At 40.4% G+C, this 6,000-nt stretch overlaps 1 long non-coding RNA gene across 1 annotated transcript; it reads left to right on the forward strand.

Annotated features, from left to right (window-relative positions):
- The first annotated feature begins 2,244 nt into the window (after window positions 1-2,244).
- On the forward strand, window positions 2,245-5,433 carry LOC145105939 (uncharacterized). Its single transcript, XR_013707446.1, has 2 exons — window positions 2,245-2,499; window positions 5,237-5,433. It is a non-coding gene; the product is annotated as an uncharacterized LOC145105939 (long non-coding RNA).
- Window positions 5,434-6,000: the final 567 nt, after the last annotated feature.

Raw genomic sequence — 6,000 nt, forward strand, 5'->3', positions numbered from 1 at the left:
AGCATTCACTAACGGTAAGTTAAGGTATAGTGTTGTAAGACTGCGGGGGAGCCGTAACATTCACTAGCGGTAGAGAGTGTTGTAAGACTACGGGGGGAGCCGTAGCATTCACTAGCGGTAGAGAGTGTTGTAAACTGTGGGGGTGCCGTAGCATTCACAGATTCTTTCAGGTGATTTGGACTAGGGTAGGCTAGTTCGCAGGGTTGTGGGAGAGCCACAACTTAGTTAGGATCAGGACCCGAGGTTGTTGATCGATCAGTTACCCGGGGGCAAGCCCGGACGTGTATGGGAGTTCAGGTTGGAACCGGTAGAGACTGCTGAGCTAAGGGTTGGACCTTGTGATACAGGATCTTGTAGTCGAGTGGTGCATGTTTCTGTAGGGTTGCGGCTAGGTAGCCCTATTTTGGGATCTCATAGAAACCTGGTGGTTGGACCGGGTGCAAAACTGGAAGTCTCAGGGAATCGGCTAAGGGTATTTATTAACCGGTCAAGTAAAGGATGACGGGAAGTCATGAGGCATTATGAAAATGCCAATTCGAGGAACTCTTGATGGGAGAGGAGTAACAATTCGGATTTGGATAGGAACCCAAATCGGAATTTGTGCAGGATCTCGTTTCAGCGAGATGGGATGTGGGGCATCTATATGACAAGGGCATCGAGGGCAGAATTCCAGGTTGGTGAACGGGTTGGTTTGATGGTGGTTTAAGCCATTGTGATGTGTCTCGGGTGGCTCTATTTGTAATAGAGCCACGACGTGTCGGGATCAGGAAACGGTAGGTCGAAGGAGATCGGGTATGATGTAAGACTACAACTATTCTGGTAGTATCTGCCTTTTGCGTCGGATTCAGTGGCGGTAGGTTGTCAGCCTATCACGATTGGATGGATCAGTCGGATAGAAGGAGATAAGGCAATTATTGTTAGACGAGGTATCCTTCGGAGGTCGCGGGGGACTGTTGAGTGTGGGTTGGCTCAGCAATCGGGTAGGGGTACGGTGCCTCGGACAGTTGGTAGACAGGTTGAGGCCAGGGAGGTCCCCGTGTGTTCTTCTAAAAAACAACCAGATGACAGCAAGAGAAGTAGGAGCGACTTCAGGGATTTGGGGTCTGTGTATGGATTTGCTTGTTATTCGTTAGCTGCAGTTGATCGGTGACTTTGTTCATTAGGAAGCCTCAAGGTATTGCGAGTGGGAAGTATTCTATTTAGATTGGTTTTCGTGTGGAACCAGTTCGATGATGATCCGATGTGGGCGGTCTGTCAGGGAGACAGACCATCTCGAGACTTTAGATTTCAGATGGAGCAGGTGTGATTAGGTTGCAAGGAATTCATTCATTTTCGGATTTCGCGTTGCTGAAGGTGTTGCCCTGGAAAGGGATTATCAGGTTCGAAAGAGGGGCAAACTGGGGCCTAGGTATATAGGCCCGTTCAGGATCTCGGCGCGGGTGGGCAAGGTAGCATATTGCTTGGGTCTACCAGAGGAGCTTAGCCAGATTCACAACACATTCCACGTGTCTCAGCTTCGGAAGTGTGTCACTGACGAGTCTTGATAGCTTGATTATTTGTATATATTTTAGCAATCGTTTTCTTTTACTTTTAGCATTTTTAATATTCTTTTTGCATTAAATCGTTAGATTTATTGTTTTGAATATTTTTACTCGTTTAAGCTATTTTTGTGCAGATTTGTACGAGCAAGATGGTATTTTGGAGCATTGTTAAAGCCACATTGAATGCCTTGCAACCAAGATTGAAATCACGTAGCAAAATCCAGGAGCGAAAAGAAAAACAAAGCAATATAAATTAATTTTTCGGATTTTGACAGCTTTGCACGGCTTTCTTCAAGCGATCAGACGGAGGGGCAAACGATGTCCGATTGAGCTGAAAATTTACAGGAGTGTCCACAACTCATCAATCTTCGACCTCACCAAAAAGAAATGGATTCGGACAAGTTTTGATATTATTTTAGGACTCGTGAACAGCTGGGTAGGAAGCTGCCAGCATCAAACTTTGGCAGCCCAATAGAGCATAATTTATCAGCCTAAATATGAATTTCCAGGAGCCCATTATCTTTATTAATTCAACAACCCATTTGGCAGCCCAACTAATTCAAAAGGCAGCCCATTATGTTTATTTGTCCAGCAGCCCATGTTTCAATTTGATTGAGCCCACTTTGAAGTTGTGCTGGGAATTGAACGCAAACTTTAAAAGATGCAGTAGGGCATCTCATTTTAATTTCGCCGGCAGAGAAGAAAAGGGGAGTGACGACGCTAGCTTGCTGTCTCCTCCTTCCTTCCTTTCTTTTATTGCTTATTTTTGGAACATTTCAAATGATATTATCATTGATATATTTTCCATTGATTTTATTATCTTGTAATTAGCTATTTACATTAGATTAGGTTAGGTTAATTTTTGTATTAATACTTGGATTATGAATGAAGTTTTTTGGAGCAACAAGAAGTGACGATTTCAATGAGCTTTATCATCTTCATTTCGTAATCGGTATTGGTATAATTTCTATCCTTTTTATTGTTATTATTATTTTGTCTAGTTAGTTTTTATTTTTAATATTGGGTGAATCTATGGAGCAATTAATTGATTAGGAATAATTTTGTGTGGTTTTGATGGTATTCTATGAAAATATTTTCTAGTAAAACATCTATTTATGTTCATATGTCTTTAATCATGAGTTTAGATATGTGAATGTTTAATTAGTTGGTTAATTTCTTGATTACGTAATAGATCTTCAAATTAACAAGCAACAAATGGTTCTTGTGATTGTTTTTCTTTCACACAATCATGAAAATATTTTCTCCAATATGGTAGTGAAAGCATTTTGACTCCTCTTGGATTTGGTGACTTTTTGGTTCTTAATGCTAGTTAATTTTCATTAATTACATGCTTCATGGAAATTATGACTTTAACTAAGAAAATGTGTTATGAGCTTCTCTAACCATTGTATTTACTAAGAAAAGTCTAGGTGATCTCAAACTTCTTAGATTGCTATAGCCAAATTAGTATCCATTAAACCCATTGCACCACAAAATTATGATGATTAGTCAAATAGTTGAACTTGCGATTTATCCCGATATTTGAACGTTTTATTTTATAGATTTTGTATTTTTCCATTTTTGTTATTTTTGTAAATTAGTTTTTATCGCATTTAACATTTTGAAAACCCCCCATATCATTTTATATTTTTTTTATTTCGGAGAAACTGAATGCATAGATTTGATTCGAACCAATCCCTGTGGATTCGATCCCTATTACCGCTACTACAGTTCATTTTTGTATGTCGTCGTATTAAGGTTTTTTTTATTTGGTGGTCTCGACACCCACCAAGTCTGCAGTCGTTTCGTTGGACGACATTCAGGTGGGTGAGAGCCAGAACTATATCGAGAAGCCGATTGCAATTCTTGATAGGAAGACCAAGGGTCTTCGGAATGAGGAAATGAGATTGGTAAAGGTGCAATGGCAGCACCGAAGGGGCTCCAAATAGACTTGGGATCCGGAAGAGGAGATGCGAGAGCAATACCCAGACTTTTACAATGGCAGACTTCGAGGACGAAGTCTAGTTCAAGTGGGGGAGACTTGTAACACCTGTTCCAGGAATTGCTTAATGGATGCAAATTTTTAGGGTTTTGGTGTCGGGACTCGGTGAGTTGGGAGCTCCAACTCGACGAGTAGAGTCATTTAAAGGATCGTGGGATTTCGACCCTACTCAACGAGTCGGAAGGCTCCGACTCGGCGAGTAGGCGCTGTAAAGGAAACCCTAAATTTTAGGGCTTGGTACCCTATTTAAAGGACTTATGTCTCATTTGCAGCCTCCCTTATTTCCCCCTTTGTCCAGAGAAACCCTAGTTCGTGCCCTCCCTCTCTTTAAGTGTGTGTGTGAGCTTAGAGAGTGATTCTTGGTGCTCTTTTGGAAGGAACTTGAAGCTTGAAGAGGTTGTACTGAATGGAAGGCAGTAGATCCGGGATTTCCTCCAGTGTTGCAGCTACTTTGAGGTATAAAGTCGAAACCTTGGCTTTTCATTGCTTAGATTTCCTTCTATGGAAGTTTATGGCCATTATTAGCATGGTTTGGGATCATTCTTGGATTTGAGCTTGTTATGAGCATATGGCTTTAGATATGGATATCTCAGGGCCTTTGGCGACTTAAAGTTGCCAACTTTACCAAGTCTTGACCCTATTTATGCTCTAAGTCCCTTGTCAAGCTTTTATTAAGTGTTTCTAGCCTTGGATGCCTTGCATAACACGTAAAGTTTGCAACTTTACGTAGTAAATACACCATAAGTGGTTGGATTTGTGATTTGGAGCTTTGGTTTCCTCTGTAAAGGCCAAAAACGAGTAGGACTAAAGGGACTCGCCGAGTTCTTTAATCAACTCGGCGAGTCAGCTGAAGGGTTTACGACCAAGGGTTCACGGTCAAGAGTGTACGGTTGGGAGTTTACGGCCGTAAACATCAAGGAACTCGACGAGTCTCTCGGGTGACTCGGCGAGTTGACGAGTTAAGCAAGGAACCCGGCGAGTGGCTAATTGCACTCGACGAGTCAAGGTCAATATGGACTGTTGACCTTGACTACAGACATAGACTTTGACCAGAGTTGACCTGAGGGTATTTATGGGATTGTGTTAAGCTAATCACATGATGATTATGGGCAGTTGAGAAGGAGTAGCGCGTGGGATATGTCTGATTTCAGCTTATCAGTTCAGCAGTCGAGAGGTGAGTTTTCTCACCATACCAATGGGTCTAAGGCACCAAGGCCGGCCCATTTTATGATCGTTGGTATACTTGCTATGTAGAGGTTTATGATATGTATGTATGTGTGATATGCGGTAGAGATAACCTTTGTGGCTAATGGTAGAGACAGCCTTATGGCTGATGGTAGAGATAGCCTTCTGGCTAATGGTAGAGATAGCCTTTGTGGCTAACAGTAGATATAGCTTGTATAGCTAATTGATATGTGCCAATGGTAGAGATAGCTTTTATAGTTATTTGATATGTGATATGTGGCAGCAGTAGCTTTTATTGCTAATTGATATGTGCTAATGGTAGAGAGAGCTTTTATAGCTATTTGATATGTGATACGTGGTAGAGTATCTTTGATAGCTGATTGATATGTGATAACGGTAGAGATAGCTTTTTACAGCTAATACGATATGTGTTATATGGATTGTGGGTTGGGTATGCTCTGGGGGACTCACTAAGCTTTGTGCTTACGGTTTACAGTTTTGGTTTCAGGTTGCATCGATTTGGAAATGAAGGGCTCGGACTGATCGCAGTGCACACACCTATGATTTTCGCAATGAATGGTTTTGGGACGAACTCTGATAATTATATTACTTAATGACGATTTGGAATGTTTGAAATAAATGGTATCAATGTTCTAGCCATATTAAAAATGAAATTTTTACCCTTGATTTTTGGGTCGTTACAAATATTTCTTCATAGAATAACACATCCCTTGACATTATGATTTTCTTCTCCTTTAAGTCATACAACTTGTATGTTTTTTTCCTTGATTAAAACAAAGAAAACAACATTGAATGGCTCTTGAATCAAATTTTGTTTTATGAGGGACTGTGTTTGTTGCAAAGCATAAGCATCCAAAAATCTTCAAGTTTGAATAAGAAGGATCTTTATCATAAAGCTTCTTGTAAGGAGTTTCCCATTTTAAAATTTTTATGGGTAAAATATTAATGACATAAGTTGCCATTAATATAACATGTCCCCAAAACATAATTGGTTATCCAGAATGAGACATAAATGCCCTTGCAACTTGTAGCAATTGTTGATGTTTTCTCTCTACTCTACCATTTTGATGTGGTGAGTGGGACAGTTTTCTTATGAATAATCCCCATAGACGAAAAGAGCTTTTGACAATTGGAATTAATAAATTCTGCTCCATTATCTGTTCTTATAGTTCTAAAAGTAGTCTTGAACTGATTAGAAACATATGCAAAGAAATTCGACAAGGTTTGCAAAACTTGAGTCTTGTCATTAAG

Source organism: Lactuca virosa, chromosome 1, assembly GCF_052849685.1.
Source record: "Lactuca virosa cultivar CGN04683 chromosome 1, Lactuca_virosa_CGN04683_v6, whole genome shotgun sequence".
NCBI classification, from domain to species: domain Eukaryota; kingdom Viridiplantae; phylum Streptophyta; class Magnoliopsida; order Asterales; family Asteraceae; genus Lactuca; species Lactuca virosa.